This window comes from Pinus tabuliformis, chromosome Q (genome assembly GCF_031772625.1).
Source record: "Pinus tabuliformis cultivar Carrire ecotype Pingquan chromosome Q, CPIR1, whole genome shotgun sequence".
In the NCBI taxonomy this organism is placed as follows: Eukaryota; Viridiplantae; Streptophyta; class Pinopsida; order Pinales; family Pinaceae; genus Pinus; species Pinus tabuliformis.
In genome coordinates, this window is record NC_142296.1 from 221683106 (window position 1) to 221698948 (window position 15843).

A 15843-nucleotide genomic window follows, 5' to 3' on the forward strand; every position below is an offset into this window, starting at 1 on the left:
AAGAAGGGTCTTAGTCGTGATCTTGTTCCCTCACCTTAAATGGGGGGCCAATTTTCAATCATAATCTAGTGGGACCTTCTCTAATGGCCCAATGGGTATAGGAGGGACACTACTTGGGGGGCCATGATTGAGATAGCGTAGCCCCATCTCTCCCTATTCCATACTTACCACTTTCCATCTTACATTACAAGCCCCTATTCCACCTCCATTCTTCGAGTTCAATTGACCACTGGTTCACTGGGATTTGGCACCCACGCATCTTCATACCTGGTTAGGCCTTGGAAATGTATCTTGGGAGGTTGATGCAACTAAAAGAAATTAACATGTGGGCAAAAGCTAAGCATGAACTCTATCTCACTCATATGGCCATCACCTGGTTCCTGGGCCAATGTTGCCTATCTCATAGAAGATAAGGAATCCTTGCATGTCCCAATTTCTGATGGGTGATGAAATGCCCCATCCTTAAGGGGGTAATAATTGCTATACATCATACAAATCAAGCTCTAACCCTTTGAGCTATGAGCAATAATACAAAGAAAAATCAAGAAAAAGTATAAAGCATAAGAGGGGTGGGAAAACAAAAAAAGAGTTGGTATCTAAGGCTCTCATGATTGCTCCCTCACATCTATACACCCAGGATGAGAATTCCCTTTAGGTTGGTTCCTTTGACCATGGCACTTCGCTATGAAGTTTTCTCTGCTCTATTCCATCGTTATTTACATGACACCTATCGATTGAAGGGTGGACTAAGGACATGTCGCTTCTCCTTAGGGGTTGAGAACACCTAATAGGGCCGTCTATTAAGAACTCCTACCTAGGGAGGTAACACCATTACGTGACCAAGGCCACAATTTTTGAAGGGAAGCCTTATATGAAGTGTTAATTTTGCCCATTACTTTCAAGCTTGGTTCACTTAGATGCAATAATGATTAAATGTACCTAATGGTGAAAGTTGCAACATTGAATATTATGTGTAATTGATAGGTGGTTCCATTTATTAATTAACTTAATTGGGGTCTAGGTCCTCTAGAGGGACACATTGAGACCCACAGGTGAAGCATTGAGAGCCATGAGACTCCAAATAGTTGTAGAGCATCACTGACATCCTTAGGCACTTCTAGCACCCACAACGTTTCAACACTTTGCCCCAAATTGTTGAGTTTTATGGGATGATGCACCTAGAGCAACATACCCCCAACGTGCTTAGCACTGATCATGTGGATGACAACCAATCCAAGGCCCAAATGTGGATGGTCTCACACATTGAGACATGGGAGGGCTAGCAACACTATGAGAGCACTCAACATTAGAGTAGAGAAAGACATTTTGGGCCACTTGGAGATCCATGAGACTACTTTTGTGCCCAAAGCCAAAATTGGGGTCCACAGATGGATTATGTTAGAGATCTAGGGGCCAACCCCTAGAGGTTGATTTTCGAGGGCCACGACACACATAATGGCACCTATTGCGCTCAACGCCAACCTTAGAAGGGCCTACACTTGCATGACGTCAACACTCTTGCTTATTTTGGCTCACACGTGGACAATTAATTTGTTTTTCAAAGGCTACTACGACGGCTTATGACCTAGCACATTATTTTATTGTTTAGAGGGGTTTCTAGGCTAAATAGGAGCTTGAACTCCTCATATAAATAGAGGAGGCCTTCATTGTTGTATCTCATCAAATTACACTAGTATATTTTTGCCTACTTGTGCATTTCGGTGTCTAGAACTTGTGGAGATAGTTGGATCTTATATTTGGAGTTAAATCATTGCAATTTGGAGCTATTCTTTGGATGAATGGAATGGAATCTTTGCATGTTATCTTGTAAGCAGACTTAAATTTTGAATATCTATCTCTTGCATGTCTAATGTATGGAATTTTGTTAGTTCTAGTAATTGCACTTGTGCCCTAATTTGTTAAATATCTTTTGAATGCTAATCTAGATGATCTATTGCATGCATTATTCATACATAGCATGTGAATTAATGCCCTTAGTGGTGAACTCTTGGTAGCACTCCCATGAAAAATGCTTCTTCCATTGGATAGGTAATTGTTGGAATTTTGTTAGCTAGTGCATCAAAATTTCGACCTCCTTAGAAGCTATTTGGCTAATTTGAAACATCATTGACTCCATACTCCCAAGGGATAAGGGATTGGTCCAATTGGTTGGTGACCATTTACCTTTCTTATCCATTTTCTCTCTCCTTTAAATTGCAACCCGTTTAAGGCTAAGGTAGTAAACTAGGGCTCGTTGCAAATTCCTAGGCAAGTAGAATTATAAGAGTTGAAGAGCCTAAACATTAAGAGGATGCCATTTGACACAAAATCTATCCTTTTGGTGGACATCCACTTCAATTTCATCCATAAATTCTCTTTCTCTAGTTGTTTTTCCGTAAGAGGGAAACCCTAGTTTTATCTTTCTTCAACTTGGGGGCTTCTTGAAGGTTCCCTGAGCCTTAACCTCATTGATACACATTGTTGGAAACCTTTTCTCTTAGCCTTGACCTTTGGATACTCCAACACTCAACAAATTACTCAAACCCTAGGTCTTGTGCTTACAACCCTAGGTCTTTACATAGAAAGAAAATTGCCTCCTATTAGAGCCTTGAACTATTGTTGTGTCTTTCTTGTAGAATGTCTAGTTAAATCACTTAATACCTCCTACTTAGAACATCATACATATGCGACCTTTATCACATACTAAGACTCCTCCCACCAGTGAAAATCTGTAAAGAGCGGGGGGTTTTCGCTGTGGTGACAATGGGCCACAATCCCATTGTTGTCTCTTGGTCTAGCCTATGCCTTGTAGGGTTTCCCTCTCCAAAGCTTGCTAGATTTTGCAGCAACACATCCATGCCAAGACTGTTGTTTGTGAGAGGTGGTAATTTCATGTTGGTCCGATTTCCTGCTTTTGTGAGAAGATGGCAAATTAAGGTAATGATCTCTTTGTACTTGTTGGGTTGTAAACCTCTAATTGATAGGGGTTGTAGTGTATTAACTTTTAATTTCTTGCTTGTTGGTATTCTTTATGGGTAAGATAACATGTGATGTTGGCCAAGCCCTTGTCAATTTATAACATCAACTTGGGATAAGTATTCCATGGAGATTATTCATACATTTTCATATTTTTTATGAAATAAGTGTTTTTAAGGTGTTTTAATATTGTTTTGTGTTTGATGATTATTTGTTCAATCCCATTTATTATAGTTGTTCCACATGGATCCGACTACATATAATTTTTCACTTTTACTTTGATGCTTCTCATATCACAATTCAACGAGTTTGTGTTTTCCCAAATATGAGATATATTCAGTGAAGTGAAGAAGACATGCATTGTTCAACTACTCTAGTGTCTTTAGCTAAGAAGCTAAAAATGGGAGGTATCTATTTTTCCAAATGTGTTATAAGGCTTGCATCTAACCCCAACCTCTTTGTAAGCACTTGCACTAGCACAAGCATGAGCAAACATAGAGAGAACATGTCAATGGTGAGACTTCAACCTTATTGGGGGCAATAGCAATAACCACTTCTATTGACCAATCAAGCCACCATTGACCTATATATAGATTTGACTTGATTATGGATTGCATTTATAATTTAAGATGTTTTCGGTGAAGCATTTGGGCCTCCATCTAGATACTTATGAATGCTTCCACCATCAAGATATAGGGCCTTAAACATATTTAGTTAGAGGGTGTGGTGACCAAGGTGGAACTTTGTGTAGAAGACTATAGCGTCAAGCATGACTTTTATGTAATTGATGTTGGGGGTGTGGATGTTGTTTTGGTTATTTAACGACTTATTTATATAGTTATCTATTCTAGTAACAATTGATGAAATCACTCTTTCCACCAAGATGGTAATGAGGTGACTCCCAAAGGACTCAAACATAAGAGCATCCAAGCTATGGAATTCAAGCACATATTGAAACTATTGAAGAAGGGTCATTGTGGTTTCATGTCTCACTTATAATGCATGGAAGAACTCCTTCACAATGAACTTATGCTTTAGGGCTTTGTGTAATGCTTTGGAAGTATAAGGTGGTATCCTATGAAATCCTTATAGGGAATCCTCTTATAGGAACATTAGGAACATGTTATTCCACTAGACTCTTAAAAAGGTCCCATAGTGGCATGCACTTATTGATATGTGCATTTTTAGAAGTCCAAAATTGAAAGACTTGTGTAAGGGCTTTTGGACGCTAGGGACATCACTCTTAACAAGAACCCTTATGATGTCCTAGTTGTTTGGGCCAAGAAAAAAATAATTCTCATTGCCTTTATATTGACTATAGAGGGCTCACTTGAGTTACTATCAAGAATATGTTTATGATTCGTCACATAAATGATTTAATAGATGAGCTACATGGCACCTAGTTCTTTTCTAAGATCAACCTTCATGTAGGCTATTACTGAGAACCTATCTAGCTCCAAGACTATGGCACCTAGTTCATTTATAACATCAACCTTCATGTAGGATACTACTGGAATGTTATCTAGCTCCAAGACCAAGAGAAGAATACATTAAGGACTCATTAGGGACACTTCCAATTTCAAATGACACCATTTGGACTCTGTGATGCTCTTGCTACTATTCAAGATTTAGTGAACAAGGTGTTTGGTAATAAGTATCTATGCAAATTTATTCTAGTTTATTTGATGATACAATCATATTTCATGTAGTGTACCTCCTACAATAAGTTGCTAAACAATGCTAATAGTCTAACTAAATGCAAAAGTTGACATCAAAATCTCTACTTATAGTATATTCCAATTTGAAGGATTAAAATACATCATTTTTTTAATTAAATAAGCATGGGTCTTTGTGAATATCAATAAATAGAGCATCTTGAGCAAGACATCAATAGAAAGGTGATTTTAAAGAGGAAATCAATTATCATATTGAACATAGAATCATATTGGCATCTCTCATAAATGCAAATTAAAGTAAAGGCCAATAAGTAAAGAATTAATAAAGGGGATTTTGATTTCCATACGTTTTCTATTACACTAGAAATAACACTTAGCTTTATATTCAACTGTAGGATCATAAGAGCATACAAGATAGATATAACATACAATCCTTCTCTTTCTCTTATCTATGCTATTTGACCATTTTATATCTTTAAAACCAATGGAAAACAATTATAATTATAGCCTATGAAATGACATCTATAAAAGTAGTATTGCATTTTACAATGGTTAGAGCTATTAAAAAACCATCATAAATCACATATTTGATCACAAAGTAATCTCTACTAAGAGAGAAGTGTGAACTCAAATCAACTTCCATAAAAAAATGGTGAAACAAAAAATAAGAGAGAGCATGCCATGAAAGGATTTTCTGAAGGTGTTGGCAAATTTTTTTTTAAGAGAAAATAATGTAGTGTTAGAATGTAAGGGGCACATACATCTCAAAGACATAATATTAATAAATAGATAAGCCAATTATTATCTGCAACTTTCCGTTCCCTTTAGAAATAAGAATTCCATTTAACTTCACATTCATTATTCTTTTAGATGCAAGAAAAATATAAACAATTGTTTTTTTGAATAATGCTCAAAATTGGAGTGTTAAATTTCTCACAAAGATATAGCTCTACCAATTGAGCAAATAATAATCTTTGGTAAATATCCCTTGTTAAATAGGCATTATCACTAAATTTTCCATCATTCAAATCAAGATCTTGTAGTCTTAATGTTAGGTAGAAAGTATGCTATATTTTATACCATTGTTAATACTATACCATCGTGAAATTTTGATAGTTCACATATAAAATGTTTGATAATATAAAACACAACCCTAAGAGTCAAGCATATATATGAAAATGAAATGATGCCTGAGGATATGAGGATATTATTGAAGGCATTTCTCTCCATCTTTCTCATGACTTGCCATGGTTAAAGAAACTCTACAATCAATAGAGCTTCATGTTCTTTGAGAGGTTATGGTGGTAAGAAACACATGAAGTTCGTTGGAAGATTGATCTTCATACAAATCCTTGGTTCATGCCCAATGCAACTATCACAAATTCCTAAACGAGAACCGCTATTCTATATACCATATGATCTTTGATAAATAAGCTTGAGGAACCTAGTTTGTTTTCAATGACTGTGATGATATCAATCTTATGTTCATAATCTAATTTGGATATTTATATCTTTTTCAAGTTTATGAGATAAAAGTAGTTTGATGGACCATTCTTTGGATTATCTTGGGAGGTGATAATAAAAGTGTCCAACCATTTCACACATATCTTGAACCTATGCAATCAAAATCATGATAATATTTGCAATTCACAACCACAAAAAATCCAAAGAAATCTATAATGTAGACGAAGGTCGTTGGCACTATTAGAAAAGGGGGACATTGTTTTCTTTGATAGAACTGACTTACATAAAGAATGAGGGCCTTGTAGGTACATATGGTTGTAGCTAGTGGTTCCAATAATAAATAAACAAGATAAAGGGGTTTATTACTAAAAAATTTAGACAAAGCATTATCAATTTGATTAATGACACCAATAATCACTGATATACAAGATAAAATAAAATCATATGTATTTAAAGATTTTCTTAGAAATATAGAAAATCAAATACATGTATAACATACCTTATTTTGAACAATCAATTTTATTATTAATCCTACAAAAAATTAAAATGCAACAACCATAACCAACATAGATTTATACTCATAACACAATAAGAAATTTCAAAGCAATAATGAGGTACTTATCTTTTCTAAAAGGTAAATGTCAAGCGATTCATTGAGTATGAGAGATTTCCCACTAAATCATAGGTAGTCCTTTATGGATGCAACCTCCTAGCTAGGCTATATGGCCACCAAGGTAAAAAATATAGATGCAAGGCTTTTAGGTTAGTCCCCCATCCCAAAAAGCATTAAAGCTCAACCAAGCAACCTACTACTAAGTTCTTTAATCAATGGTTTAGTTAGACCAACTTTTGGTATTCCTACCCCACACAACATAAAGATGATTCTTCCTTCTCTATTCAATATACTTTCAAAAGTTCTCCCCTTTAGTGTTGTTCAATGTGTAGATAGAAAATCTAAAGTATTGTCTACTTCAATCTTAACTACAGCAGAATTTCTCTTTGTTCTTAGACATTTTATGATTGGGTCGCTCTTTTTATAGATTCAAAGGGTATCTCTCTACTTAATTTTCTCTCTATTTTTGGACACCAATCCCTTCCTTTTCTCTATGGTTTCATCTTCCTTCTCCTACTCTCTAATAGGGTCTCATGATTTTCTTGCATGGGAAAAAAACACTCCTCCCTTAAATACTTCCATCTCAATTTTTTTCTTCCTAGACCTACTCTCTTCCTCTCTAATTTGAATTAATACTCTTTGCATGAGTGAGAAAGTTGCAAGAGAGCCCTAATCCACCTTCTCTGTAGTTCCGAAAATGTGTGTGGGAAATTCCAAGGATGTAGGAGGTGGTTATGTAAATCTAGGAGATGGTTAATTTACACTTTTTAAATTATTTGAAATTAGGCCATAATCTAGGGTCAACATCAATATGATAAAATATTGAAGGAATAGGGCGATGGAAAAGTGGGTAGAACAAGTAGGTAGAAGAGAGTAGGTAGCTAGGAAGATAAGAATTCCCTTGGACTTCCTTCCCTTTCCCCTCTCATGTTGTCATAGCCCCTTTAGGTACTCATTTTTAGCAAATCTTGGATATTTCTTTAATTTCAAAATGTTAATATTACAAACATTCAAAATCACCATGGCATGTATAACTCTTGGTGTGGATAATGCATAGTAATAAAAGTATCTATGCAAAATATTTAAATATACATAATTAAGTTCAAATCATTCCAAAAGATCAAAATGAGAGTTACATTACAAATTTCTCTCTCCCTTCTAATAGCACTATCATTAGTGTTCTTTTATTTCAAAAATGTTTAAGATTAAAATAGGAATGGATATCCCTCTCTCAAGACATCCTCCATATCTTTACTATCCTCATCTAGTCCAAAGTGCTTATGTTGCACCTTTACTCCAATAATGGCTCAACTATGGAGCAACGTTATTGTCTAGGATGTATAAGGGTTATGGTTGGAACTTTACTCTAGTTCCATTGATATCACAATGCAATCAATTACTTGGATATGATCATGTACATATTTCTTTAGCAATGAATGATCCGTATTTAAGTAGGAACGCAACAAATTACAGAGATAACCATAAACACAGAGTTGCAATGGAAATAATACTTCATTTCATTAATGTAAAATATTGAAATATGCTTACAAACAGAAATGGAAATACCCCAGCTAGGGCAATGGTAGCTTATCTCTGAGAAGAGATGTGGCGGCTACATGCCTCTGAACTGTCTTACAATGAGGCTCGAAGGCCTATTTATTGTTGAGAAACAATGGAAAACCCTTAACATCCCAAAACCTAACCCTAGAAGATGAAACGCCAAACTGTGGGCCCTGTTTTGGGTAAGTTGGTAGATCAACTTCCCGGGGTCGTAACTTTGGCACCCGATCTTCGTTTGATGCGTACAATAGCTCGTTAGAAAGATCTATCCGAGCACTACAACTTTGGGAAGAGAAACATCGGTCCAGGACCCATGTTGCTCTTGGTTTTCCCCAAAAATGTCGTTTAGGGCCTCAAAACGGCTCCAGAAGTTCAGGACCTGAAAAACTGCTAAAAATAGTAAATTGTGCTACAAATAAGGAAACTGAAAAACTGAAAGAGACAATTGTGGGGGTCCAAGTGGGATAGGTGGGTGGCCACCAACATCCACCTGGATCATTCCTCCCCCCTTAGGAAGCAATGGTCCCCATTGCGTTGAGTTCCTCCATTTGCTGAACTTGGTCCTTGGTGAGCTGTTCTGCAATCTCGGATGTGTCCAGTAATGGTGGGAAGCATGGTTGAGGGCAGTACACATTGAACACTTAGTGCAATCGAAGGAATGGGGGAGTGCTATGCTCCAAAGCATTGTTTTCCGTAGCCTTGGTACTGGTGTAAGGACCATGTCGGAGTGGTCTGAGCTTCTGATGGGCTCTTGTAAGGCATTCTTTCTGCACATGAAACCAGACTTTGTTGCCCACCTGAAGCTTGTGTAGTACCACTGTGGGTGAGGAGAAGTTGTTCCTGTGTTCTGTCATGACCGTATCCCTTTGCTGCTGCTGCTGCATGGAGGAACCCTTCACGGGGGTCATGGATGTGGTGACGATCTTCCCCTTACTTTGGGAGCGAACCAGACAGAAAATGAATTTCCTAGTCTGGGAGATGAGCTTGCTGCCTTTCTTAGCAATGATCAAAGAGGTGGCGGTAGGTGGGGCTACCTCCGGTATCCTGTATAATGAATTACACAAAGAAATAATGACAGCGCGAGGCCTTGACTCATACACAACATGTCGCCTCCACAAGTATGGTTGGCCTAATAGTACATCACAAACATCTAGAGGTGTAACATCACACAATACCTCGTCTGTGAAGGGTTTGATGCTGTAAGGAAGGCGACACTGCTGGCGAACTCGGAGATCTCGTCCTTGGTGAAGCCACCCGATACTGTACGGCTGCGGGTGTGGTGTAGTCGGTAGGCCCAACCGCTTCACGACCTCTACTGAAATGAGGTTCTTCTGGCTCCCATTGTCAATAATGAATTGCAGTGGTGAACCCTTCACCCACATCTGTGAGTGGAAAAGACACTCCCCCTCCTCTGGGTCTTCGGGCTCATTCTTTTGGATCTTGGCGGTGGCAATAGTGACGCTGGGCTCCGCATCAATGATCTGCTTCCCTTTGCCATTCCCCTTGTCGGGTTCTGACTCAGGGTCGGAACATGCATCTGATTCTGAAGCCTTCAACTCGGCCACCAGCGACTGCTTGGTCCGACACTCACTTGTGTTGTGAGTGGGGCTCTTGTGGAACTCACACCACTTTCTTGTGTCCTTCTTCGACTTCGTGGTGTTGTTCTTTTCTTATGGCTTCAACGGGTTGTCTTGGGTCACCCCGCCTTGGCTTTGTCCTTTGGTCTTCGGATTCGCAGATCCAAATTCCCACTTCTTCTGTTTAAACTTCTGCTTGATTTTGACAGTGTATTGGTACGTCGTGCCGAGTGAGGAGATGTTCAGGAACTCCATCTCTTCCTGGATGTATCTGTGTAGGCAGCCACGGTATTTGAGTACCAGATGCAGCTTAGAATCTTTGATACCCAACTGTGTCTGAAGGGTATGAAAAATTTTGGTGAACTCTGGCACATCTTGGTCCCTTCCCTGCCGCAGCGTGGTCCACTTTATGTATTTGTCCTCATAACTTTTGAAAAGGGTAGTACTGCTCCTTGATGGCATCTCGGAATGAATTCCAAGTGTGTGCAGTTGAAAATAGTGAGCCCGTACTTTCATCCTTCTGCTCGTAGTAGGTTTCCCACCAGTGCTTGACGTGGGGCGCTGCTTTGAGAAGAGCGAAAACAATCTTTTCCCGACTCGAAAATTCATGAATAGAAAAATACCCATCTAGTAGATTTAACCATTTATCTACGGCATCTGTGTCTATTTGACCCTCAAAGATGGGGATTTCAAAATTAACTTGTACCTTAAAGGGTATGGCATTTCCAGAGTAGCTGTTGGAAGCCGATGCGTCGCCTCTGGGTAGCTGCTGAAGGATCTGCGCAAAGCTATCCATCATCGTGTTCCTTTGTCGCTCGAGGGCTTCTTCGAGCAAGATTTTGATAGGATCTCTTGCCCCCTCATCTTTCTTCTCATCCGCCATGGGAGGCTGTCGGGATTTTCGAGGCTGGTCTTGCAAAGGTTCGACCACTTCAAGCCCTAACTCCTTATATCCCGACCTCGTTGGGGACATGCAAAGAAAAACAGAGAAAAAGCAGACTGCTCTGATACCACTGATCCGGATTTAAGCAGGAACGCAACAAATTACAGAGATAACCATAAACATAGAGTTGCAACGGAAATAATACTTCATTTCATTAATGTAAAATATTGAAATATGCTTACAAACAGAAATGGAAATACACCAGCTAGGGTGATGGTAGCTTATCTCTGAGAAGAGATGTGGCAGCTACATGCCTTTGAACTATCTTACAATGAGGCTCGAAGGCCTATTTATTGTTGAGAAATAATGGAAAACTCTTAACATCCCAAAACCTAACCCTAGAAGATGAAACGCCAAATTGTGGGCCCTGTTTTGGGTAAGTTGGTACATCAACTTCCCAGGGTCGTAACTTTGGCACCCGATCTTCGTTTGATGCGTACAATAGCTCGTTAGAAAGATCTATCCGAGCACTACAACTTTGGGAAGAGAAACATTGGTCCATGACCCATGTTGCTCCTGGTTTTCCCAAAAAACATCATTTAGGGCCTCAAAACGGCTCCGGAAGTTCAGGACCTGAAAAACTGCTAAAAATAGTAAATTGTGCTACAAATAAGGAAACTGAAAAAATGAAAGAGACAATTGTGGGGGTCCAAGTGGGATAGGTGGGTGGCCACCAACATCCACCTGGATCAATGAAACATGGAAAATTTTTGTGCTTTAATGGTAACATGCAATGCAAGATTATATGTTGTTGGCCTTATTCTTTCTAGGTTCTCAAATGGACCATAGTATCTCGGTGCAAATTTGGCACAAGTTCAAAGTTTTAGGGAAATCCTTCATGGTTTAGCTTTGAGATAAACATGTTAACCAACTTTGTAATCTTTATGCATCATGTTCTTGTTTGCATAAATCTTCTAGGTGTCTTGAGTTGTCTCCATATTTTGTTTAATATTGATTACCTCTTGGTCCATCTCTTTAAGAATTTATGGTCCAAGTATGATTCTATTCACTCAATTATCCCAACTCACTAGAGTATTTCATCTTCTACCATAAAAAACCTCAAATGAACTCATTTTCAATAATTCCTAATATCCATTGTTATAAGAAATCTCTACCATGCGCAAGTAGTATCTCACTTGGTTTTTTCATAACATGCATTTGAAGCATGTCTCCCAATATTTGATTCATTATTTTAGTCTACCCATTGTTGTAGATATATGCAATGATATAGTTTATTTGTGTATCCAATCTTTCAAATAGTTATTTCCAAGAATCAATGTAAATTTTGAGTCTTTGTGTGATACAATTGTGGTAGGCATCTTATGCAATCTAAAAATTTCTCTCATGAAAATATCTACAATATTGTCTACTCTATGTATAGATTTTATGAGAATAAATTAATCAACATTGCTTATTTTTTCAATGAAAACCATGATAATATCATGTTGTTTCATTTTCCTAGACAAAATGTGATAGAATCCATTGTAATCACTTTCCACTTTCCCGGGATTTGAAAAATGTTATAAATTATCTATTGGATGTTGATGTTCAACTTTAACCTATTGGCGTTCAATGCATCTTATAATGGATTATGGAATATTATTTTTCATTCCAAGCCAAATACATTTTTTCCTTGTTGCAATCATCGTTAGGTAGCCTGGGTGTCCTAAGTATGGTTTCTTTTGCAATTCATCCATGATCCATATTTTTATATGTACTAATTTAGTAATATACAACTTATCTTTGTAAATAAAAAATCCATCTTTAGTAATTTGATAACATTCAATTTTTTATTCAGAGTGTTCTTACTACAAGCCATTCCTTACTTAGATGAAGTGTTCATCATTAATAAGGGTTTCTTTCACTTTGATTTTCAAATTATATTCAAAAGTACTAAAGGTTGCCATATGCATTACTAACATGCTTTTGCTAAGTGTGTTTGCTACTTTGTTTTCTTTCCCTTTTATGCACCTTATCTCAAAACCATATTCATTGAGCAAACCCACCCATCTAGCTTATTTAGCATTCAAGGGCAGCTCATCAAATAAATGTTTTAGCCCATTTTGATAAGTCATTAGCATAAATTTTTTGACCATTAAGTGATTGCATCACATCTTTAATGGATGGATTATAACAAAAAGTTATAAATGATTGATAACATAATTCCTATCAAGGTCATTTTTATTTATGGATTCATAGCATAACACATGGTTATCATTCATAAGAACCCCACCAAATCCTTCACACGCATCTTTGCACACTCAAAAATCTTTGTCTGGGTCTGCTATTTTCAAAATTGAGCATTGGTAACAAGATGTTTCAATTATTGAAAACTCTCACACTTTTGAGACTATACAATCTTTAAACATTTTTTCTATAATGAAGTTATTGGGTAACCATGTTTGGATAATGCTTTAATGAACCTCTAATAGTAACCTACAAGGCACATAAAACAACTCACATATGCCATATTTTTAGGAGTAGGCCAAATCATTATAGCCTTAATCTTTTCTAGAATAACCACTATTCCTTCTTAAGAAATAATCTGTCCCAAGTAATGGACTTGATTTTGATAAAAGTCACACTTACTAAACTTTGCATACAATTGATGTTCTCTCAATACTTGCAACACCATTCTTAGATGGTACTCGTGTTCATCCTTAGATTTTGAGTAGGTAAGTATATCGTTAATAAAAGCAAGTATAAAGATAGTCAAATACTTGTTGAAGACAAATAATAACATGAATGTGGATGGTATACTAGTAAGTCCAACTGGTACTACTACAAACTCATAATGACCATACCTTTCCCTAAAATTTATCTTTTAAATTTCCTCATCTTTGATTCCAACTAGATGATATTATTATCTTAAGTCATTTTTTAAGAACACTTTTGTCCCCCCTTACTTGATCAAATGAGTTATCATTCCAAGGTAATGGGCATTTGTTCTCCACTATGACCTTGTTCAATGATTTGTAGTCTATGCACAGTCCAAGGGTCCCATCTTCCTTTACAAACAAAAATGGTGCTTCCTAAGGAGACACACTTGGACTGACATATCCCTCCTCTAACAAATTTTGCAATTGTATTTTTAATTATATTAGTTCAAGAGTGCTCATTATGTAAGGTGCTTTGGATATAGGTGTACATCCAGGCACAATATCAATGGAGAAGTCAATATCCCTCTTGGGACATAGATCATGTATCTCATATGGAAGCACATATTTGAATTCTTGTAGTATTGGATAATCTTCCAAATCTGGTTCTCTTCTTTCTATTGATTCCAACACATGCATTGCATATGATTTCCATCCCTTTATAAATTTAGTCTTCAATGATAAGGCTAAAATTTGGCTTATAGAAATGGTTTTTGGAATGCCTTTTACTATTCTTGGATTTCCATCCTCATCTATATAGTTAAGAGTTTTGTTGTAGCAATTCGATTTTACCTTATGTGTTTCCAAATAATCCATACTAATCAAGACATCATATTAACTAAGTGGAAATATATTCAAATCTACCCATGTGGAAATTCCATTCATTTCAAGTGGATATCTCTCCACAAATTCACTTATTTTTCTCTTAGTTTTTGTGGCCAATTACACTGACCATGATTTTTTATGCTTGCACTTCTGAAGAATACATGATTCAACAAATTTAGGTGAAATATAGTTTTGAATAGATTGTAGATCAATCAAAATAGAAATAGATTCCTTGGAAATATTACCTTCGAAGTCCACCATTTGTAATTGATCATTTTCTTTTCGATCCTCCAAAGAAACATAAATTATAGGAATGGTCCTTGCTACATCATTAACTGTCATAACTTCTTGAATGATGTGAATAGTCCTATTGATCCGTTAATGGCCAAAACGATATTCATCAACATTTTGGTGACCACCTGGTCAAAGCCCCAAGTTAGAATCTTTTCTGTTTGGGTTGGTGGTTCTCTCTGGTTTTAAATAGGGTCCGGTTACCCATACATAAATTGATCTAGTAGATTGTCGCTTGAAAGATGTGAAAGCTATGGGGAAAGGATGAGAATGGATTGGTAATGCTTAATGAAAATCGTAAATTAAAATATAAAATATACTATATCATATACTAATTAACCCGGGTGGTGATACTTTATATGTGAAAAAAGAAAGATAACTTATAACTGAAAATATAGATTTCCAAGCTATATATTAATTTAAACAATATGAAGATAAATTAATTCAATTAAATAATTAATTGAATTAATTTCATATAAACATTAACAAATGATTTTGTTTCACTTATGATTGTAATCAACAAACAACAATATATCAAAAGTGACAATATTGTGATTAATTAATCATAAGCATAAGTAACAATATATAAGGAAAGGTTCTAATTATAAATTGAAGGAAAACACAACTGATAAAAGTACCAGTTTTGTTTTACTCCTTTGCAACATGGAATACACAAATGGTTTAGAGCTTATATTAAAAAAATAACATAGTACAAAAGTGTAACAAGGCATTTCTTGCAAAATTTCAAAACCCCAAGTTTTGAGCTCGAGAGCCCTTTAAATAGTTTCTCAAACAAAAGAGAGAATAGTTACAAGTCCGATATCTCAACTAAAGCAAAACAAAATAGAAGAAAATAGATTATAGATTTGAGGCTTCTACGATCTGTATTTTGTATGGTGATATTTTATGGAGCTATCACATTCATGTTTTCAAGAAAACATGAATGCGATAGCTCCAAAAAATATCACCATAAAAGAAAATAGATATTAGTTACAATTTGAAATGAAATATTCAACTTAGAGGGGAAACTGCAGATGAGGAGCTAGTGGGCATTTTCCCTTGCTGATAAAATTATAAAAGATGTGCCCGCTCAGGAGGAGAGTGAGATCTTATGCTAATTTGACAGCTGAATAATTGAGCTTGCAAATATGGTAATAGTTGAGTTGCTGTTGTAGCGACTGCAAAACCCTCCAAAATTTTGGCCTGCATCCAATTTCAGAGCCTCCCTTGAGTTTTTACTTGATGTTTGCAATCACTCAGG